Genomic DNA, 24,856 nt, shown 5'->3' on the forward strand with positions numbered 1-24,856 from the left:
GAAAGATGAAGGAAGAGGAAGAAGACATGAGGACTTAAGTGTAGGGAGATTAAAGTCACCAAGAAGAGTCAGAGGAGTTCCATCTGAAGGGAAGAAACTCAGAAGAACATCCAGCTCTTCGATGAAGTCTCCCAGTGCGCCAGGTGGTCTGTAAATGACAATGATATGAAGAGTAATTGGAAAAGTAACAGTAATAGCATGAAATTCAAAAGATGAAATGTTAAGGTGAGAAACATTCACAGTAGTGAATTGCCATTTCCTGGTCAGGAGCAAACCTGTACCACCACCCCTGCCAGATCCTCTCGGTGTATGAGAGAAGGTGTAGGCAGAGGATAAGGCTGCTGGTGTTGCTGAGTTCTCGGTGGTGATCCATGTCTCAGTCAGTGCCAGGAAGTCAAGGCTGTGAGAAACTGCAAAAGCTGAGATAAAGTCAGCTTTCTGGACGGCTGACTGACAGTTCCAGACCCCACCTACCACCACTGTTTGAGATTGTTGCAACAGTTGGGGGTAGATGAGGTTGCTGGCGATGCTGTTCCTATAATGTGCCCTCTGATGTCTGCAGGGTCTGTGAGATATAAGCACAGGAATGTTTGAGTAGCACATGCTGAGAAAAAAAGTTTGATAGATTGAACAATGTCAGAGACTGATAGTACTTACCCAAGTTAGTTTAGATTAGTAGAAAAAAAACCTAGTGATAGAGAAGACCAGCCGCTACAGACGAGCTTTAATATTATACTAAGCTTAGCCCTGCCCCTCAATTCACACCTAAGCCTCTAACAACAGGTCTAACAACAGTCACCTGCAACCACTTTAACCAATCAGCAAAACACAGATTATTGTATCAACAGACTACAATAGTTAAATGCTACTTCAATTCTAGCAATGTTAATAATCAAAGTTACAAAGACAGGGTCTAGAACAAGTTACAGCAAAAAATATACACTTTAACCAGAAGCTTACCTTACCCAAGAATACAAATGAACACCATAAAGTTACAAGCACTGATTTACAAGGTTACAAGGTACGTTATTATGATATATATATATATATATATATATATATATATATATATATATATATGTGTGAGTGTATTATTATGATTGTGTGTGAATGTGTGTCTATTATTATGAGTGTGTGCGTATGTGAGGGATTGTATGTATGTATTATGAGTGTGTATGTGTGTGTTACTATGAGTGTATTATTATGAGTGTTTGTGTGTTACTATATGTGTGTATGTGTGCGAGTGTGTTACTATGTGTGTGTTACAATAAGTGTGTGTATTGTTATGTGTGTGTGTATGTGTTTTTATGAGTATGTGTGTGTTATTATGAGTGTGTGTGTTATTATGTGTGTGAGTGTGTTTGTGTGTGTATTTTGTAAGATTGCAGTGATTTCTGTTCTTGTTCTGTGACTGAATAATTTAACTCAGAAGATTTTGTGTCAAAATTATTCAGACAGAAGTTTATTTGTATTTAATTTACTCAAGCATCCGAAAACTTTTGGCTTTAACTACAATGATTTGCCTCCTTCCCAAATTTACCCCAACTGTCAACTGAAATCGGTTAACTGATTGATTTCGAAGCTAAAAGGGGCAATTACAACAGAACAGAATTTTTCCTTTAATAAAAATATCATCATTTTGTGTTTATTTGGGTCTTTGTCAAAAATTACATAAGTGTGAAAAATATGTAACAATAGAGGTAACTGGGGGTACAAATACTTTTTCACAGCACTGTTTATGTTTGTGTGTTTGTGAGAGACTTACAGTGTAGAAAATCTTCTCTGGTTTCAGGTTCAGGAGGTGAAATAATCTGAACCTCCTTCACTGCAGAAAGAGTTACAGAACAATCACTAATCACAGTAATTAAATATTAACATCAGAAAGTGTTGTGGGCATCATGGTGGCGGAGCTGGTAGAGTGGGTGCTACACAGCAACATCCTGGCAACTTAGGTTCAATCTTTACTTCTGGTCACAAAGAAGGCATGTTCTCCTAGTTATTCTAAATTGGTGCCAGATGTGAGTAAGTAATTAATTAATTGTGCATGTTTATCACTCGACACTGTATGATGAAATCACACCTTGTGCCCAGTGGCTCAGGTGGCACTGGACCCACTGTGACCCTGACAAGGATAAAGTGTTGAATGAAAGTACTGTAAATGAATAGTGAAAGTGTTGTTAGATGTAAAAAGCTCATTTTGTTTGATATTTGAGTAACAAGCATTTTGGAGACAATAGAACACTGAGGACTTTAACTCACCTTCATCTGGTATCTTCTCAAACTGCTCTTTCCAGAATTCTTCTACTTTCTCTCTCAGCTGAGATACAGACCTTGTAACATCATCAAATGAGAGGGAAGGGCTGATTATGATGGCGGGTGATTCTGCAGATCCAGCAGGAGTCGAGAGAGACTGGAAACTCTACATCCAGATAAATAATGTTCACAGAGAAACAGCAGGATGATGATGAAACACAAATGATGGACGAGACACAAAGCACAGAGTGACGTTTCTCTAAATAACATTAACCCTGATTCATGATCTCTAATGTTAACCTCACTTCCAGAAAAATAGTTTATCTGCTTTATTTGTATATATTTTTGTACTGATCAACACACCTTCTGTTCTCCAGTCCACGTCCTTTATGCGGTTTAAAAGTGATTAATCGTTTTATCTATTTAGCCAATTGTTTATTAACATTTTAAAGACACTTACAAATGTGTCTCCTAAACTCTGTCCATTTTCATACATTTTTCTCAATTAGTGTGGCTGTCCACCAAAAACCTCAGTCCTGTTATTTCCCTACCTGTCCACCAGAGACCGCCATCACCTCAATATTCAATCTAATGTGTAATCACATGATACCATTTATATTTTTGATGTCACTGTCATGAAGCAGCACAAACACATCAATCAAAGAATCATTTATGAATAACATCTCATTTATGGTAATAATTTATTCACACCCTTGACATTTATTTTGGTATAATCTGTGTAATCACACATCTAATAATAAAATCACCTACTTTTCCACCACTGTAGTTTTTAGTGCTGTTACCTGGAGGAAATGGATGGGATCCTCAGTGTGTGAAAGCTGCTCCAGTTCAGCATCTTTCTTCTTCAGATCTACAATCTCCTCCTCCAGCTGCTTCAGGACTTTTTCAGCTTTACTCACTTCAGTTTTCTCTCGATCTCTGATCAGTTCTTTCACCTCAGAGCATCTTCTAAAAATTGAGTCAATCAGTTCAGTACAGATCTTCTCAATGTTTTCCACTGCTCTCTGTGCAGAGATCTTTTAAAAGATTCAGAAAGAGGAAACGTTTCTCACTCGGATATTTTAATGAATTTCTAAACAACTTTCTTTACTGCAGCATAACATAATGACTAAAAAAGATACTCACGACTTAAGTATAGTAAAGTTTGGCTGGTCTATGACACAGTGTGCATCATATTAAGTCAAAAGAAAAAGGTCAATGTTTTCCAACAATGTACTACAAGCTAAAATGTAAAATTAATTTTTTTTACATATGTTTATACTCTATGTAACTGTAAAACTCGCTTAGATGGCATGAAACAATTTGCATTGTAACTTTTTGATTGACAACCCCAAATTAGAAAAAGTTGGGACAGCATGAAAAAGCAAATAATAAAAAAACAGAGTTTCTTACATTTACTTTGACTTTAATTTCATTGCAAACAGGATGAACCTGAGATATTTCATGTTTTGTATGAAAAATGTCTTGTTGTCTTGTCTTGGAAAAAACGCTGGACGTCCCTGGAAAAGACGTTATCCTGTAGGCAGCACATGTTGCTCTAAGATCTCAATGTACTTTTCTGCATTAATGCTGCATCACAGAAGTGTAAATGACCTTTGCCAATGGCACTGACACACCCCCATACTATGACAGATCCTGGCTTTTGGACTTGTTGCTATTAACAGTCTGGATGGACATGGCGTCCATTTTTTCCAAAAAACCTGGAATGCTGATTCATCTGACCACAAAACACGTTTCTACTGTGTGAAGGTCCATCCTAGATGTCTCTGAGCCCAGAGAAGTCGACGCTTTTATCCAAAGTGACTTACAGTACAGTTACAGTATACAATCTGAGCGATTGAGGGTTAAGGGCCTTGCTCAAGGGCCCAACAGCAGCAACCTGGCTGTGGTGGGGCTTGAACCAGTGACCTTCTGATTACTAGTCCAGTCCTGAATCAACCGGGTGAATGATCCAAATCTTTGTACTGAATCAGGAATCACAAGTCCGAAATCTCAATAAACCTAAAAAAGGATCCTATGAGTCCTCTGAGCTGCCGTTAAGTACACAAGGTGAGTGAGCAGGCTCACTGGAAACACCGCAGACTCAGATGATTTGGGTGGACTGACCTCACTTCAGTCCGTGAATCTAAGTAATAAGTTAAATATTCCAATAAACTAGTGGTTAAACAAACTGGTGTTCATTATGTGGCTAATTTTATGCACATGCTATTATTATTATTATTATTATTATTATTTTTATCAGTAGTTGAGGTATAGATTAGTAATGCAGCATATTTTCTTGTAAGCAAAACAACAAAATATAGTTATATTATTATTAAAATGCAAATGCTTACAGGCTACTTTAGTACTGTACCACTTAAGGAGTATCATAGCCCTCATGGTCATTTATTGACTGTTTTGATGCCACTGTGGCTGCCTGAATGGGTGAAGTTACCATGGCAATTTATTGTTGACCATCCCCCTTGAACCCTTGACCCATTAATATACCCATCTGATTGGTAGGTGAGTCCCACCCCCTCTCCCCATGATCAAGATTCCACTTAGAAAAAAGTGTCAACTTGTCACTGTCACAAGAGAAGTGTGAGAAATAAGAGAAAAGGATCTATTTACAGAAGATATTTGGATGCATTTTCATGCAGTAAACTAACCGCAATCAAGATGCCAGTACAAGTGACTCACCTGACTGAAGTGAACCAGATCACTTTACTAAGTGACAGATTAACATGAATCCAAAAAATTAACCGAATGTACCACCACTAGTTAACATGAGGCTTCTTCTTTGCACAGTAAAGTTTTAATAATAATAATAATAATACATTTTATTTGTAAGGCACATTTTGCTTCATGCATATCTGTAGCTCCTCCTTGTCAGAGAAGTTGATAAAGAGTGTGTGCCAACTTTTAAATACAGTTGTACGTCATTAGCGTAGCAATTAAATGAAATTCCATGTTGATTAATGACGTGACCAAGTGGGATCATGTATAGATTAAAAAGATGGGGCCAAGAACCAACCCCTGTGGGACTCCACAGGTCACAGGATGTGTCTGGGACCTTGCACTTCCAAGGAAAACATACTCTGTCCTGTCACTGAGGTAGGATTGAAACCAGGAAAAGGCAGTGTCCGTGAGACCGATGGTGTAATGTAGCCGATTTAGGAGTATTCCATGGTCCACTGTGTCAAATGCAGCTAATAAATCAAGAAGGATGAGCAAGGAAGGTGAGCCAGGGTCAGCTGCCATCAACAGATCATTAGTGACTTTGACCAAAGCTGTTTCAGTGCTGTAAGCAGAACGAAATCCAGAATGGAACTTTTCAAAAAGGTCATTGTCTCTAAGATGGACCTGAAGGTGGGCAGCAACCCCTTTTGGGAAAAAAGGAAATGTTAGGGATGGGCCTATAATTTGCCTTTAGTCTTTAGACCAGCCTGGAGAAAGTGGTTTATTACAGTGGTGATCAAAGGACTTATGGCACAAATATTTGCTTTGACTAGGTGTGTAGGAAAGGGGTCAGAGGCACAGGTAGACAGTTTCATCCTCCTAATGATGTCTTCGACTTCTTGCTGTAAGACATCTGGAAAACAGTTAAGGGGCTGAGGGACCTCAAACTGTAAGTAGATAGTTTGCACACACAGAGGGGAGGAGCCAGGTAAAACAGAATTAATTGACTCTGTTTTCGTTCTGAAAGAGGTCATAAATTAATCACAGTGCTCTTCTGTGACTTCAGTAAGTGAGGGAGCTTGTGGATTGAGAAGAAAACAGCTGTTTTTCCTGGACTGTTTTTGATTATGTTTGAGAAAAACTGTGATCATGCCTCTATAAGGGATTTTAAATAGGTCTTTTGGTGTTCCCGATGGGCTAGCTTGTGCACTGTAAGGCCAGAAGCTTTGAAAAGCCACTCAAGGGCATGCCCAGCTGTCTTCATTTCCCATAGCTCACCAGTGTACCAGGATGCTGAGCGAGAGAAAGTCACAGTTCTGGTTTTAACAGGAGCATGTATATCCAAAATGCCACAGAGCTTTATTATAAAAATCACTGCACAATCAACTGACAAAAATTTTGCATCGTGAATATGCTTCAGATCCAACTGTCATGGTTTCTGAATTAATGATCTTCAAATTTTAACGTTTGGGCTTGATGTGGGTGGACGGTAAAGGCAACTCCATTGAGACGGGCTTATGATCAGAGACACACATGTCATATACAGATAGATTGTTGATGGGTGCAGAATCAATAATGACCAAATCAAGAGTGTGCTCTTTGGTGTGTGTGGTCACATCAACAAGTTGTCTAAGATTAAAACAGTCCAATATCTGGAGAAATTCAGCTGCAAAGCGGCAGGAGGGAGTTTTTATATGGATGTTCATGTCCCCAAGTATCATAATATTGGTAGAGGTTGTACCGAAAGTTGAGAGAAGATTGTCCATCTCAGAGATAAAGGCTGAGTTACGTTTGGGAAGTACTGTCACAGGAATAGGGGCTTTACATTTAAAAGCCAAGCATTCAAAAGAAAACAGCTTAGGCAGGGGCAGAGGGGACAAATCCAGATCACTGTGGTAGATGACACACAGACTGCCACCACGACCCACGCTGCAGGCTTTCTGAAGACAGCAATAGCCAGAGGCAGGCCTCATTTAGAACAGAAAAAAACATCTGGCTGATGCCATGTTTCTGTAATGCACATCAAATCCAAGCACTTGTCCAAGATGTGTTCGTGTATAAGGCAGGATTTGTTTGTTAGTGATTGTGCATTAAACAGCTCATTTTTTAAATTAGATGAAGCAGTTTCTCTCTGTATCGGTCAAAAAGTATTGAAATCCACTCCACGTGCTACAAGTTAAATTACATGTTGAGGCGTGTAGTAACGTTATTTAAAAACAGTTATGTCTTCCTGGTCTAATGAGGCAAAATGAATACATTATGGCCTTAGTTCTGGCCCCATTTATACTGTAAAGTGTGCTCGTGTTAGCTTAATATTAAAAAAAAAATTCAGCCACAGCAACTGGCCAGGACTGAAAAAATACAGAGATTTTAGAAGTTTAAAAACACTTGCACTTCTCTCTACCTGAAATCTTATAAAGGAAAGACAATTTAAGTACATTAACTTAAGCAGCAGTGGGACTGGTTTATAATTAAGTCCATTTATTTTGTTAAGTGGCCCACTCAAAGTCCTGATCTTATCATCCTTATATTTTATTAGCCCCCTTGGTAGAGAGCTTTTTGTTCATCAAACTTACCTTGTGAGACTCCACAGCTTTTATCAGCTCATAAAGTTTCTTCTCTCTGTTCTGGCTTTTCTTCTGGAATTGTCTCTGTATCTCCAGCAGCTGCTTCTATACAGAATATTAAATCAGAATTTACTTGTATTTGTACCAGCACCACACAAACAACAACGTCAGTGTAAATGCTAATATGCAACAGGGCCACCACCCAGTATGCAACGAGTATGAGTAGTATGATTTTGAAATTTATGAGTAGATTTTCATCCTGGTGCCATCTCTTCCACTGCTAAACAGTTCACACATGCCCGGCCAGCCACAAGATATTGGAAAAAACAGGATTTTTCAGACCAGTTCCAATGCCTGCATTAGGTGTTTTTAATGGACAGGAGCCTGCAACTATGTAACACAGGAGAGTTTAATGCATTGTGTGTTGTAACACATTCATCTCATAACAGTAAATCTTCTGTTGGTCTGTACCAGACACCATGAGTCTTGGCCACCCAACAACCTGTCAGCAGTTTGTGGCTGGTCTCTTCTCGAACAACTGGCTTTGGATGCTCACCATGGCTTTCTGTGACACCCCTTGCTGTTTCTGAGATTATTCAACCCAGTCATCTGGCCATAACAATCTGGCCCTTATCCTTAAGCCTTTATGGTCATCATATCTGCTACATTCAACATTTAATGTTTTGGCTCATCAGTGTATTTATAGCTGTACAGGGGTTGGACAAAATAACTGAAACACCTGTCGTTTTAGTGTGGTAGGTTTCATGGCTAAATTGGACCAGTCTGGTGGCCAATCTTCATTAATTGCACATTGCACCAGTAAGAGCAGAGTGTGAAGGTTCAATTAGCAGGGTAAGAGCACAGTTTTGCTCAAAATATTGCAATGCACACAACATTATGGGTGACATACCAGAATTCAAAAGAGGACAAATTGTTGGTGCACGTCTTGCTGGCGCATCTGTGACCAAGACAGCAAGTCTTTGTGATGTATCAAGAGCCACGGTATCCAGGGTAATGTCAGCATACCACCAAGAAGGACAAACCACATCCAACAGGATTAACTGTGGATGCAAGAGGAAGCTGTCTGAAAGGGATGTTCGGGTGCTAACCCGGATTGTATCCAAAAAACATAAAACCACGGCTGCCCAAATCACGGCAGAATTAAATGTGCACCTCAACTCTCCTGTTTCCACCAGAACTGTCCGTTGGGAGCTCCACAGGGTCAATATACACGGCCGGGCTGCTATAGCCAAACCTTTGGTCACTCATGCCAATGCCAAACGTCGGTTTCAATGGTGCAAGGAGCGCAAATCTTGGGCTGTGGACAATGTGAAACATGTATTGTTCTCTGATGAGTCCACCTTTACTGTTTTCCCCACATCCGGGAGAGTTACGGTGTGGAGAAGCCCCAAAGAAGCGTACCACCCAGACTGTTGCATGCCCAGAGTGAAGCATGGGGGTGGATCAGTGATGGTTTGGGCTGCCATATCATGGCATTCCCTTGGCCCAATACTTGTGCTAGATGGGCGCGTCACTGCCAAGGACTACCGAACCATTCTGGAGGACCATGTGCATCCAATGGCGGTGCCGTGTATCAGGATGACAATGCACCAATACACACAGCAAGACTGGTGAAAGATTGGTTTGATGAACATGAAAGTGAAGTTGAACATCTCACATGGCCTGCACAGTCACCAGATCTAAATATTATTGGGCCACTTTGGGGTGTTTTGGAGAAACGAGTCAGGAAACATTTTCCTCCACCAGCATCACGTAGTGACCTGGCCACTATCCTGCAAGAAGAATGGCTTAAAATCCCTCTGACCACTGTGCAGGACTTGTATATGTCATTTCCAAGACGAATTGACGCTGTATTGGCCGCAAAAGGAGGCCCTACACCATACTCTAAAACCGGGTGTTTCAGTTATTTTTGTCCAACCCCTGTATATGGCAACAATGACCTTGCAACATAATATTTATTTATTTATTTTATTTATTTGTTTTAACTTATGCATGCATACACTTTAGGGTCAGAAGTATGTGAATACTTGACCATGAGCTTGTTAGAAATCCTATTCCAAAACTATGAGCATTAATAGAGAGTGCCCATCTTTATGGCTCATCATAAGAGTGTGTCTGTTTGAATTTTTTTCATTCAGTAAAAAACATTTGTTGTGTTGTCTCATTGTGTTGATTGTGGCTCACAATCAATTGCAGTTTTTGCTTCATCCTCAAAGTGTTCAGTAGGGGTGATTTAAGGCTCTGTGCAGGATACACAAGTCTTTATATTAAACTTGTCAAACCTGCTCGCTTTTGCAGAAGGAATGCAAAACACTTTAACAGTAATAGGTGTGGCTACCTGAACTTAACCCTGTAGCAAATATTTGCCAAATGTTTTGGAAACCCATCTGAACAGTAGATTTTAATGTTTCCTGCTGGTGTCTTTCTACTGTGTGTTTTTATTAATCACTTCTGCTTAGGTGAAGTGCTTGTAATATAGCAGCTAAAGAGAGCTGTATAATAGTTTTACCTGTTTCTCAGTTCTTTCTCCTGCAGCTGATATAGTATCATGTCCTTTATGATCATCCATGGTGCACAACATGCAGATACACTGCTGATCAGTACGACAATAAACCTCCAGCAGTTTATTATGCCGAAAGCAGATCTGCTCCTGCAGTCGTCTGGTAGCTTTAACCAGTTTGTGAGTCTTAAAAGCAGGAGATTCATAGTGAGGCTGGAGGTGAGTTTCACAGTAAGAGGCCAAACACACCAGACAGGATTTAACAGCTTTGTATTTTCTCCTAGTACAGAAATCACACTCTACATCTTCAGGTCCAGCAGAAGAGTGAGCAGGGCGTGGTGCTTGAACTTGTGTTTTTTTCAGGTTCTCCACAACTTCAGCCAGAATGGTGTTTTTTCTCACAACAGGTCTTAAACTGAAGGGTTGTCTACACTGTGGACAGCTGTATGTTCCCTTATCATCCTCCTGATCCCAGCACTTGCTAATACACACCATACAGAAACTGTGTCCACAAAGAAGGGTTACTGGATCCTTCAGTGTGTCCAGACAGATTGAACAGCTGAACTGATCCTGAGCTACTGAAATATTTGACTCAGCCATTTTTCTGCATGTAAACAGAAACACCAGTAAACACAGCAATTCATTTACAGCAGCTCAGACTTCCTGGTTTAGTTTGTGAGCGTTATGTTTAAAACAAGTGAGTTTAAAGTAAATCAACAATTTTAACTACATAAAGTAACAATAAACCATAATAAACAGAACTGATATAAACTCACCTGCAATCAGAAACTCAAATTACCAACAAAACTACAAACACAGACACGAAACAGATCTGCACTGGCACTGAACACTGATCAGTTCAGTTTCACTTGTATTTTCGCTGAACTAAATGTGGGTGGAGAGAAAGATGAGAATTAAAAATATGGCTGGTATTATTTTGAGATGTTATTCCTTGTGTTTTACTCTACGACAAGAACAGACACATTTGATCTTTAAGAAAATAGTTGTAGTGGTATAAGTAAAGTTATTTAGACATGTGATGGACATTTAACTCTTGGTTTGTGATTTCATGATCTGTGACCAAATGATTGGAACAATAATTTTTTTGAATTATTTGTTACAATTTTCAGTTCCTTTTATGCTTAGTTGGCATTTCTGAAAACATTTTCAAGAGCACTGATTCATGGAGATGTTTACGCACGACACCATAACGAAATAGAGTGAGCAACACAAATGAATCTTTACCATAGATAACAGCACAGCTCCCTGATTCAATTCTAATTAATAATTTGTCATTTCTGATTTGTTTTTATGATGTGATTCAGTTTGCTTTTGTACAGACTGATGTGAAGAAATTGAGGAGGGGTAAAATCCATGTGTATGGACAGAGTCTGACAGTTGAGTTTTAGAGCCAAAAAGGCACAAATGTATTGAATAATGACACTATAAAGTACAAATAATTCATCTTACATATTTGTACTGCAATGTGATCTGCTTTTTTGTGTTGAAAAGCTTCATGGACTATTTTCACTCCAACTGCAATAACTCAATGAGATCAGAATTAGTTAGAAGCTAAAAATTTGGTATGGTGATTGTAAACAACATTTGCCCTATGAATAAATAGTTGGTAATGGAATATAATATTATTATTAATTTGTATAATAAAATATTCATATAATGGAATATATGCAGCACATTAACAGGTTTTCCAAACATCCTTATGGGAAAAAATACCTTGAACTCAATGTCTTTTAAACTCAAAGCCACTCCCAGAACCAACTGAGGTTAAGTTTCAAGGTACCACTGTATTCAAAATCTAATTCACCCATGTGAAACAGAAATGTTTAGCTTAGGTTTGGATAATAAGGGTTCTCTACAAGTTACTGCAGTTTCTTACACCAGACCTGTTAAACCAGCTCGTACACAGAGACATGCAGAAACATTGTATACACAATAGCAGCAATGGGTGTAGCTGAAACGTTCCATGTTTGTGTCTCTTTATTGTGTTCATGTTTTAAATTACTCACTTCTGCATTAAAGTATTTAACCAGCAGTTGTACTGGGTTTTGACATTGTCATTTTGGTTGACTTTGGTGATTTTATTCTGTTGACTGTTGAGTCATAGGTGGAATTTTTGGAAGGCATGTGTCCCATTACATTTGGCATAAAGCTAACTCTGCATTCAACCATAAACACATCACACCACAGTCAAACATGGTGGTAGTGTGATGTTCTGGAGCTGGTGAAAATTACTCCACATCATTGTAAAAGACTCATTGCAAGTTATTGCAAAGATTTCATTTGTTCATTTGTTTCATTTGTTGTTGTTTCACATGGGCCAGTGATAGCTCAGTGGTTAAGGTACTGGACTAGTAAGCAGAAGGTTGCTGGTTCATGCCCCGCCACCACCAAGTTGCCACGGTTGGGTCCCTAAGCAAGGCCCCTAACCCTCAATTGCTCATCATGTTCAGCTCATTGTGTAAGTCGCTTTGGATAACTGCTGAAAATGTAAATGAAAATGTTACTGCCAAGTGTGACAAAGCCAGTTTTAGGTATGAGGACAATTACCTTCTCACATGGGTGAAATAGGTTTTAAACATATCTTTATCTGCAATAAATGGAATGGTCATTAAAATCATGTGTTTCCTTTTGTTGTCATATTCATTCTATTAAAATTAGTTGATAGGGCGCCCGGTGGTGCAGCAGGATATTCCGCTGGCCCACCAGTGCTGGGATTTTGAACTCTATCTTCCAAAGTCCTGTCATACCAACAGTAAAGTATCCTGAGACTATTCATCTGTCCAAGAACATGGGCTCACTCACAATTTTGTCTAGAGCCATAAATGAAGAATGGTATCAAAACATCCTCCAAGACCAACATCTCCCGATGATCCAGAAGCAGTTTGGTATTGAACGATGCTTTTTTCCAGCATGACGGAGCACCATGTCACAAGGCAAATGTGATAACTACGTAGCTCGGTGAACAAAACGTTAACATTTTGGGTCATGGAGAGGAAACTCCCAGATCTTAATCCCACTGAGAACCTGTGATGAATCATCAACCCACTCTGTCATCTTGAGACCATTAAGGGGTCAGAGTTGTCACAGTCATCCTGAGTTGACACAAACACCCACACACAGACCCTAAATGACATCTCCTGATTGTAAAAATGTGTTTACCTTAATACTATTTTAACAACTGTTTAATAGCATCTAATTTTAAAACTATGTAAAAATTAAATAGAACAATTAATATTTTTTAAATTAAATAAATGTTCTTTTTAGTGATGGCTTCCTCACACAGATATAAAAAACTTAGGTGTCACAATAGATTCAGATCTCTCCTTTGATACACACGTTAATAATATTACTAGAGTTGCTTTCTATCATTTGCGTAATATTTCTAAAATAAGAAGTATACTTTCTGTTAATGATACGCTGAAAAACTGATCCATGCGTTTATAACTTCTCGGTTAGATTATTGTAATGCTCTTCTAACTGGATGCTCTGGTAGATCCATGAACAAACTCCAGTTAGTTCAAAATGCAGCAGCTCGAGTGCTAACTAGAACTAAAAAATTTGATCATATTAGTCCTGTTCTATCATCCCTTCACTGGCTGCCAGTTAAATTCCGCATTGATTACAAAATACTTTTACTAACCTATAAAGCGCTACATGGTCTGGCTCCACAGTATCTGAGTGAACTTATTAATCACTACAACCCAGCGCGTCCACTTCGCTCACAAGATGCAGGGTTACTCATAGTTCCTAAAATTAAAAAGATCACAGCTGGTGGAAGAGCATTTTCTTACAAAGCTCCACAACTTTGGAATAATCTTCCTGCCTCTGTTCGGGATTCGGACACAGTCTCAATGTTTAAGTCTAGACTGAAAACATATTTATTTTCTCAGGCTTTTGATTAATATAGACAAAGGCGCAGAGCTTGGGGGTTCTTGGTCATAGAAACTTGTGGTGATCAGGGATGTTGGGTTGCTGTCGTTCTGCCTCTCCTGTCCGATCACTCAGGTTTGGGTAGGGGAGGTGGGCGCTGATGTCCTGTGAAAGCCTTCATGACCTTGTTACCTGCTCACTCTCCCTTTTAGTTATGCTGTAATAATTAGGGCTGCCGGAGTCTAAAACTCTCTGTAAAACTGTTTTACTTAACTAGCATTGTACATTATTAACTACATTCCCTATTGTTTTACCCCAAGGGCATTCTGATGGAAACCTGTTTACCCGCCAAGGTTAAGGATTAAAGTCGAGACTGCAGTGCCAACGATGCTGCTTCTGCCAGATGTGACGGGTCGGGAGTAACTGCATCAAGAATGACAAGAACTCACTACAGACTTTATTAAAGACTAGACCGAATAATAACTCTATTATTATTTATTTCTTTATTTATTGCCAGTTATAACTTTTAGTTCATTTAATTCTGTGTTTATATGATTTGTGTAAATCGTGTATTTATTTAAAGTATCCTCGAGACCACCCAAGAAGGATGGGCCCTGCTGAGTCTGGTTCCTCTCAAGGTTTCTTCCTGTAATTTTCAGGGAGTTTTTCCTTGCCACAGTCGCCCTTGGCTTGCTCAACGGGGGTTTTTGTATCTGTTGGTCCTGGATTTTGTAAAGTTGCTTTGAGACAATGTCTATTGTAAAAAGCGCTATATAAATAAAGTTGACTTGATTTGACAGATATCTCCCACATCTCTTACCCACCACACACACACACCTTAAGTAAGTTCCAATTGTTTAATACTATCTAATTATAAAACTACTGTATCTTAAAGAAATAAAACAAATATTAAATAAATGAGAATGATTCCTCTCTCACAAGGTTCTCTTTAGGTTTCTCCCTACTCCCTACCTGATTCACCAACTTTAATAGAACGTGTTCTAAAACATTCAGGTACATGGTGTGCCATAGTAGATTTGGCTGAAGAGAGACAGGATTAATTGGCTTTTACATGGCAAAAAGGCAATACACATACTGTCACCTACCTATGGGGTATGTACATTTGCTTGGAACAAGTTCTTGCCAAGGTACATGGAAAGGGATGGAAGGTGAATCTGGACAAGGTACAGAGTCCAAGTCAGGTGGTAAAGTTTTTGGGCCTTCAGTGGAGCAATGGTAAAAGAGAAATCTTACCTAAGGCAAGGCAGAAAATCCTAGATTTTGCCACTCTTAAATCTAAAGCTGATGTGCAAAGGTTTGTGGGATTGTTTGGTTTTAGGGAACAGCATATTCCACATTTGTCCCAAATTTTAAGCAGTTACATCACGTGACCTGGGAAAAGTATTATTTTGAACGAAAGCAGCAACGGGTTTCTTTTAATTTAGCCAAGAGGCTTTGGATTTGGCTCCCCTGTCTGATGGAGATGTTGAATTGCAGGTGACGGTGCAGGGAATAGATGCCAACTGGAGTTTGTGGCAAAAGCTGGTAGAGAGAAATGGTTTAAATAGTGCTTAATAAATTAAAAAAACGTTTAAAATAAAGTCTTCATAAATGTATCACTGCTTCACATGAAATTTAATTTGTTAAATCTGACAGGGCGGCACGGAGGCTTAGTGGGTAGCACTGTCGCCTCACAGCAAGAAGGTCCTGGGTTCGATCCCCAGGTGGGGCGGTCCGGGTCCTTTCTGTGCGGAGTTTGCATGTTCTCCCCGTGTCCGCGTGGGTTTCCTCCGGGTGCTCCGGTTTCCTCCCACAGTCCAAAAACATGCCACCAGGCTAATTGGAAACACTGAATTGTCCTATGGATACCTAGCCGCTAGATGCACAAAACCAGTGCATTGTAGTGCCGGTCCCAAGCTCGGATAAATAGGGAGGGTTGTGTCAGGAAGGGCATCCGGCGTAAAAATTGTGCCAAATCCCGCCGGCAACTCCTAATGGGAAGAAGCCGGAAATGCCGACCCCGTAATCGAAAAACGGGACAAAGGCTGAGGAACTAGAATTTGTTAAATCTGACAGATTCATTTTTGATCGTAAACCAACCCAAAACCCCGGGTAGAGGAGCTGAGTGAACGTGGTCTGAACTCTGTGGAGGAGCTTCATTGCATCAGAGATGCTGTAGAAGGACAGAGTTCCTGCTCTGTAATCCACATACACTCCTATTCTAGAGGAACTCGGCATTGTGGGAATTTCAGTCTCTTTGTTATTGTGCAGGAATGAAAATCTGGATGGAGAACAGAATAACCTCCATGACTGATCATTCCAACCAATCACACACGCATTACTGAATCCCTTCCTGCTGATGCTTTTATATGCCACGGCTATATCAACCTCATCATCCCCACTACACTCAACCTCCCAGTAACAGCGTCCACTCACACTCTCTCTACACAGAACCTGGAAGCAATAATCAAATCTATCTGGATGATCAGGATGCCACAGTTCTGTTTCACTCTGGGTCGCCACTTTGTTCTCTTCAGACAGACAGAGGCTTTTATTTACTGTGTTTGGATCCAACGTAAACGAACAGAAATCTGGAGAGAAAACACATCAAATACAACAATTAACATATGAGTGTGTGTGTGTGTCTGTGTGTATATTTTCAAGAGTGTGTTGCTGTATGTGTGTGTAACTATACGAGAGTGTGTGTGTTATGTGTGCATTACCATGAGTGTTGTTTTTTTGTGATCCAGGGCGGCACGGTGGCCAAGTGGGTAGCACTGTCACCTCACAGCTTGGGGTCCTGGGTTCGATCCTAAGGTGGGGACACACCCTTTCTGTGTGGAGTTTGCATGTTCTTCGCATGTGTTTCCTCCAGGTGCTCCGGTTTCCTCCCAAAGTACAAAGATGTGCAAGTGAGGTAAATTGGAGACACTAAATTGTCCATGATTGTGTTTGATATAAACTTGTGAACTGATTAATCTTGTGTGATGAGTAACTACCGTTCCTGTCATGAATGTAACCAAAGTGTAAAACATGGTGTTAAACTCCTAATAAACAAACAAACAAACAAACCATAAGTGTGTGTGTTTCTATGTGTATGTTACTATGTGTGTGTGCAGAATTTTACTTTGGCTACATTGGCTGCTTCACATTACCACAAATATTATTTTTCACACAGGACCAGGTAGGATTGAACAGCATTTTATCTTCTATAAATAAAATCATCATAAAACATGTTGTGTTTACTTGTCTTTGCCTAATATTAGAAATAGTTTTATGATCTGAAACCTGTGATAAATATGAGTGACAAACAAAATCAGAGGTAATGGGGGAGGGGTGTAAATACTTTTTCACAGCACTGTTTATGTTTGTGTGTTTGTGAGAAACTTACATTGTAGAAAATCTTCCCTGGTCTGAGGTTTAGGAGGTGGAATGATTTGAATTTACTTCACTGTAGAAAGAGTTACAGTACAATCACTAATCATTAAATATCAGTAAATTAGTAAATAAATAGCATCAGAAAGTGTTGTGGGCAAAATGGTGGTGAAGCTGGTAGAGTTGGTGCTACACAGCAACATCTTGGGAACATTGGTTCAATCCTTACTTCTGGTTACAGTTTGTGAGAAGTTATGTATTTAAGTATGTTCTCCCAGTGTTAATAAATGAATAGTTAAGTGTTAGATGTAAAAAGTTCATATTGGTGGATTTGTATGTTTTGTTTGATATTTGAGTACCGAGCATTTTGGAGACGATCAAACATTGAGGGCTTTAACTCACCTTCTGTATCTTTTGTATCTTCTCAAACTACTCTTCCTAGAATTCTTCTACTTTCTCTCTCAGCTGAGATACAGACTCTGTAACATCATCAAATGAGAGGAAAGGACTGATTGTGATGGCGGGTGATTCTGCAGATCCAGCAGGAGCCGAGAGAGACTGGAAACTCTACATCCAGATAAATAATGTTCACAGAGAAACAACAAGATGATGAAACACAAATGATGGACGACAGACACGAAGAACAGAGTGATGTTTTTCCACATAACTTCATGATCTCTAATATGTCGTTTCTCTCTGTGTATCGTCTCTAAAATCGTCGTTTATCCACTTTAGTTTTATACTTGTAACAGTTCACATACAAAATATTTATTGTGTGGAACAAGGCCAGTTCTCCAGTGGTTGCCCAACACATCCAATTATTCAGACTTTTCAGTACAGCTGCTCGTATTTTCTTTTTTATTGAGCAAAGTTATGGAGCCCTATTGTGGTTTTAAAGGTCGAAATTGGGTGACTGTGAAATAATGTTATTTACTTCTTTCAGCTCCATCTTCATTAGAACAAAGGCACCTGACTGATCCTGAGAGCTTTTTGTTTATCAAACTTACCTTGTGAGACTCCACAGCGTTTATCAGCTCATTAAGTTTCTTCTCTCTGTTCTGGATTTTCTCCTGGAATTTCCTCTGGATCTTCAGCAGCTGCTTCTACACAGATTATTCAGAATTTACCACACAAATAATATGCAAACCTTTGCAAAATGGGTCATTTATTGACAACAGTATGTGTACCTAAATGTAACTAATAAACTGTACAGTGTGAAAACATGAAAACATTATATTAATTTAGTTCTGCTTGAGTAAAATGTCTGTAATAAAGCAGCAATCACATAAATTAGTTGTTACTTATTAAAGAGAGCTGTAAAATACTTTACCTGTTTCTCAGTTCTTTCTGCTGCAGCTGATATTGTATCATGTCCTTTATGATCATCCATGATGCACAACATGCAGATACACTGCTGATCAGTACGACAGTAAACCTCCTGCAGTTTATCATGCTGAGAGCAGATCTGCTCCTGGAGTCGTCTGGAGGCTTTAACCAGCTTGTGATTCTTTAAAGCAGGAAGTTGATAGTGATGCTGGACGTGAGTTTCACAAAGAGAGACCAAACACACCAGACAGGATTTAACAGCTTTGTATTTTCTCCCAGTACAGAAATCACACTCCACATCTTCAGGTCCAGCAGGAAGTGGAATTTGGGATTCTCTCTTCTTTAGGTTCTTCACAACTTCAGCCAGAATAATGTTTTTACTCACAACAGGCCTTGGAGTGAAGGTTTTTCTACACTGTGGACAGCTGTATGTTTACTTATCATCCACCTGATCCCAGCAGTTGTTAATACACACCATACAGAAACTGTGTCCACATGATGTAGTTACTGGATCCTTCAGTGTTTCCAGACAGATTGAACAGCTGAACTGATCCTGAGTTACTGAGATATTTGACTCAGCCATTTTCTACATATAAACAGAAACACCAGTAAACACAGCAAGTCATTTACAGCAGCTCAGACTTCTTATTGGTTTAGTTTGTGAGCGTTATGTTAAAAACTAAAAAAATTAATATAAATCAACAATTTAAATTGCATAAAAAAATACATCGTAACCATAAGAACTGATATAAATTCACCTGCATGTATGAAGTCAAATTACAACAAAATTACAAACACGACATGAAACAGATCTGCACTCGGACTGAACAGGATCAGGATTCATTTAACTACATTTTTAACTAAAAGAGGGAGAGATTGCTTTGATTTTTTTATTAAAAAAAGCTTTATTATAATATTTAACGTAACAAACACTTTAAAACATCAAAATATGTACATATTGCAATGCATAAAAGACATTAACTAATCACTAGAGTGTAAAGAAAAGTGATTAAATCACCAACTTTTTCTCTTTCATTGTTTTTGGTAACATTAACTTGCATGGATTCGGCTTTTTCACCACAGTTAGTTTTATCAGACACTCCTGAGCTTTCAGAACTTAATTCAGTTCTGTGTGTCGGGCGTGATTCAGCTTCAGAGGAGTTTATTGCTGCTGTTTCTACTGTCAGCTGTGTTAAAATCCTCTGCATTGTTTTCTTCTACAATTAGGTCTGCTTTTGATGTCTCTGTGTGTGTTTTTTTAACTTTAGCACTACTAGTTTGATTATTATTTCCATTAGTGTTATCTGACTCACTCACTTTCTTAACCGCTTATCCACTAGAGCTGGTCGGTTCCTGAATCACCCGGGTTAATGATTTGAATCTTTGTACTGAATCACGAGTCTGAAATCTCAATGAACCTGAAAACCTATGAGTCCTCTGAGCTGCTAAGTACACAAGGCGAGTGAGCAGGCTCACTGGAAACACTGCAGACTCAGATGATCTGGCTGAACCGACTTCACTCCAGTCCGTGAATCTAAGTAATAAGTTAAATATTCCAACAAACAAGCGGTTAAACACACTGGTGTTCCTTATGTGGTTTTATGCACATGCTATTATTATTATTATTATCAGTAGTAGTGGTACAGATTAGTAATGCAGCATAATTTCTTGTAAGCAAAACAACAACAAAATATAGTTATATTATTATTAAAATGCAAATGCTTAGAGGCTACTTTAGGACTGTACCACTTAAGGAGTATCATAACCCTTCTCCATGGTAATTTATTGACTGTTTTGGTGCCACTGTGGCTGCCTGACTGGGTGAAGTTACTGTGGCAATTTGTTGTTGACCACCCCCCTTGAACCTGACCCATTAATATACCCATCTGATCGGTAGGCGAGTCCACCCCCTCGCCCCCATGATTAAGATTCCACTTAGAAAAAAAAGTTTCGACCTGTCACTGACAAGAGCAGTGTGAGATGCCAAGAGAATTAAGAGAGAAGGATTTATTTACAGAAGATGAGTGCACAAAAGACAAGTGATATGTGGATGCCTTGTCATGCAGTAAATCAATCGCAATCAAGACGTCAATACAAGTGACTCAAGTGAACCGGATCACATTACTGAGTGACTCAGATTAACCCGAGTCCATAAAATGAACCGAATCTACCACCACTATTATCCAGTCAGGGTCGCGATTGCTGGAGCCTATAGCAGCTTTTGGCTACCAGTCTATCGCAGGGCGCACACACACACAAGTTAATTCAGTGTCTCCAATGTCTCCAATGGACTGTGAGAGGAAACCGGAGCTCCTGGAGAAAACCCACACATACAGAAGGAGAACATACTACCTGGGGATCGAACCCAGGACCTTCTTGCTGTGAGGCGACTGTGCTACCCACTTAGCCACCGTGGCACCCCAGTGTTATCTGACACACTTCCTAGATCTTTTTTTAAGTGGACATGCTTGAATGAGGTGTCCAGGTCTGCCACAAGTGAGACTGTGTAATCAAAATTATAGACACGGAAACTGAAATATTGTCACGATTACAGCCCCTCTGTGCTCTGGAGCTCCTGTGTGCCATGCCCTCCTCTCCGTGAGCACACTCGGTCTCCTGCCATGCCCTTCTCTACTCAGTCTCCAGCCAGCTCCCCTCTCTCTCTTGATTGGTTAGCTGGGACTAATTAGCCCCAGCTGCTAGTATTTAAGAGAGGCTCTGGGAAAGGCTGGTTGGAGACTATTCTTGGTAACTCTGTTTGCTCTGGTGACTGTTTGCTTTTTTCCTCTGATACCTTTTTGAAGTTCCGTCTGAACTATTCTGCCTTGCTCTGGTCCGTCCCATCCGGTCTGTTTGTTCTGTCCATGTCTTGTTTGTCCTTGTTCCTGTGCATTAGATTAGTAGTTAGCTCTGTTAGCCTGTTTAGCCAGTTAGCCTATTTAGCCCGTTTCCTCTGTTATTCCTGTTTAGTTAGTTTAGCTCTGTTTAGTTTTGTTTAGTTCTGTCTTGTCTCATGTTGTTAGCATTTAGCTTAGTTCTTGTGTTTGTTTGTCTTGTTTTGTGTTATCTGTTTTGTCTTTATTATTATTAAATATATCGTTTGTTTCATCTCTGCGTGTCTGTCCGCCCCTCCTGTCCGGCTAGCCCTATAACCGTTACATAATAATCTCCCTTTTTAGGATGCAGCGAGATGTTTTTTGTTCATGTCTTCCCGGATTTTGGCTCCATGAGGTTTCCTCAAACCTTCCCGCTTAGTAGGCCAGCTCCTTATGATGGAAGCAACCATAGTGTTGAAGGCTTCCTTCTCCAGAGCCAGATATACCTGCAGAACCTTCTAGACCCTCAGCCCACTGAAACAGAAAAGGTACTGTTTATGATGTCTCGGCTGAGGGATGCTGCTCGTGAATGGGCTAAGCAGCTGTGGTCTGACAGGGGAGTTGAGCTGAACTCTGTGAAGGATTTTGAGGGCCTCATGAGAGCCAAATTTTGCCCACTAGGGAGGTTAAAATTCCCCCTGTGCCCACTGCTGATGTGGTCCGGGTGCCAGTGCCCGCTTCTAAAGCTCGTGACCGTTCCACGTCCATGTTAGGAGCCAACCAGGATCATTTGTTTAGTAATGCTCCTTGTAATGACCCCAAAGGCTCCAGGGGTCCTTCTGTTTGTTCGCCGGCTCCAGTCCTGTGTACTCAAGTTCGGGTCAGTCCTCTGCCGGTTCCGTCTGTTTCCTTGACTCCTAATCAGTCCAAGTCGTTGTCTGATAAAGTTTATGTCTGTCCTCTGCCAGTTCAGTTAGGTTCATGTTCGCCAGTGTCAAAGTCAGTCCAGTCCATGTCATGTTCGCTAGTTCAAACTAGTCCAGCAACTGTATCTAGTACTCAGACTCAGGTCAGTCCTCTGCCGGTTCCGTCTGTTTCATTGACTCCTTGTCGGTCCGAGATTTTGTATAGTCCAGGTAATTCTGTCTGTCCGTCTGTTTGGCCTGTTTCTTCTAATAGCCCTAAAGGTACCATGGGATCTTGTGTTTTTCTGCTGGCTCCTGTTTTGTCTGAAGTTCGTTCAAAGCCCCTGCCAGTTCAGTCCATGTCCTGTTCACCAGTTCTAGCTCGTCCCACAACTATGTCGAGTCCAGTTAATTTTGTCCGTCCGTCGGTTTTGCCTGAATCTATTAGTCCTGGTTTGTGTGATCAAGTTTGTTCTGTCGGTCAGTCTGTCTTGTCTTGTCTAAGGCCGTCTGTCCAAGTTCGTCCTGTTTCTTTGTCCAATTCTGTGGGTCCTGATTTATCCGATCATGCTAGTTCAGTCATTCAGCCTGTTCTGTCTGTCCAAGTCTGTTCTGTGTCTAAGTCAGGTTCCATGAGTTCTAGTTTGTCTGTCTCAGTCTGTCAGAAGTCAGCAGATCAGGGTTTTAAAGAGAATTCGTTTGTAGTCTCGGGTCCTCCAGCCAATCAGTCAGAGTCTACCAAGTCTGAATTATCTCTAAGTTTGGTTAATTACCCAAGAAACCTGTTGCTGACTCAAGACGCCTCTTCGGGCTCCAAGCAGCTGATTCAAGAAGCCTCTTCAGGTTCCAAGCAGCTGATTCAAGATGCCTCTTCAGGTTCCAAGCAGCTGATTCAAGATGCCTCTTCAGGTTCCAAGCAGCTGATTCAAGATGCCTCTTCAGGTTCCAAGCAGCTGATTCATGAAATCTCTTCAGGTTCCAAGCAGCTGATTCAAGAAGCCTCTCCAGGTTCCAAGCAGCTGATTCAAGAAACCTCTTCAGGTTCCAAGCAGTTGATTCAAGAAACCTCTTCAGGTTCCAAGCAGTTAAGTCAAGACGTCCCTCCAGGGTTCAAGCAGCTGATTCAAGACGTCCCTCCAGGGTTCAAGCAGCTGAGTCAAGACGTCCCTCCAGGGTTCAAGCAGCTGATTCAAGACGTCCCTCCAGGGTTCAAGCAGCTGATTCAAGATGTCCCTCCAGGGTTCAAGCAGCTGATTCAAGACGTCCCTCCAGGGTTCAAGCAGCTGATTCATGACACCTCTCCAGTGTTTTTGCAGCTGATTCCGGACGCCTCTCCCGGGTCCTTGCAGCTGATTAATGTTTCTCCAGTGTTTTCGCAGCTGAATTCGGACGCCTCTCAAGGGTCCTCGCAGCTTATTCAGGACGCCTCTTCACAAGGTTCCTCGCAGCTGACTCCGGATGCCTCTTCACAAGGGTGCTCACAGCTGACTCCGGACGCCTCTTCACAAGGGTCCTCGCAGCTGACTCCGGACGCCTCTTCACAAGGGTGCTCGCAGCTGACTCCGGACGCCTCTTCACAAGGGTCCTCGCAGCCAACTCCGGACGCCTCTTCACAAGGGTCCTCGCAGCTGACTCCGGACGCCTCTTCTCAAGGGTCTTCGCAGCTGACTCTCGATGCCTCTTTGCCAGGCTCCACGCAGCTGACTCCCGATGCCTCTTCGCCAGGCTCCACGCAGCTGACTCCTGATGCCTCTTCGCCAGGCTCCACGCAGCTGACTCCCAATGCCTCTTCGCCAGTTTCCATGTCTGCACTTCTAGATGGGATTCCAGTCCTCTTGTTGGCACCCCTGACGGTGCTTCTGTTTCCTCATTGACGCTCCCTGACTGCGCTTTTGCTTCCTCGTTGGTGCTCCCTGACAGCGCTTCTGTTTCCGAGATGGCGCCCCCCGATGGCGCTCCTGTTCCTGAGTCGGCACCCCTGATGGCGCTTCTGCTCTCAGGCCAGCACCTCCAGAGGGTGCTTCTGAACTTTTGTTGGCGCGCCAGATGGCGCTTCTGCTCTCAAGTCGGCGCCCCCAATGGCTCTTCTGCTCTCAAGTCAGCACCCCCAGAGGGTGCTTCTGGCCTCTCGTTGGTGCCCTCTGACGGCACTCCTGAACTCTCGTCTGCACCCCTAGATGGTGCTCCTGCTTCATCGTCAGTGCCCCCCGATGGCGCTTCTGAACACTCGTCTGTGCCCCCAGAGGGCACTTCTGAACTCTCGTTGGCGCCCCTCGACGGCGCTTCTGGATTTCTGTCGGCAGCCTGTGTTCTGACATTTTTATTACGCCTGCCTAAGGACTTACTAAATGACTTTGAATTTGCCCCTCAGGGCCCAGGACCTCCTTTGTTTTAGGTTTTTTTTGGGGGCACGCCAGGAGTCGTGCTTTCAGGGGGGGCGTACTGCCACGATTACAGCCCCTCTGTGCTCTGGAGCTCCTGTGTGCCACGCCCTCCTCTCCGTGAGCACACTCGGTCTCCTGC

At 41.1% G+C, this 24,856-nt stretch overlaps 2 pseudogenes; one reads left to right on the forward strand and one right to left on the reverse strand.

The window, feature by feature from the left end:
- LOC134312489 (tripartite motif-containing protein 16-like) overlaps positions 1 to 24,856 on the forward strand; it is a 210,840-nt pseudogene that overhangs the window by 156,366 nt on the left and 29,618 nt on the right.
- LOC134311213 (E3 ubiquitin/ISG15 ligase TRIM25-like) lies at positions 1,563 to 10,621 on the reverse strand (annotated as a pseudogene).

Source organism: Trichomycterus rosablanca, chromosome 4, assembly GCF_030014385.1.
Source record: "Trichomycterus rosablanca isolate fTriRos1 chromosome 4, fTriRos1.hap1, whole genome shotgun sequence".
NCBI lineage: Eukaryota > Metazoa > Chordata > Actinopteri > Siluriformes > Trichomycteridae > Trichomycterus > Trichomycterus rosablanca.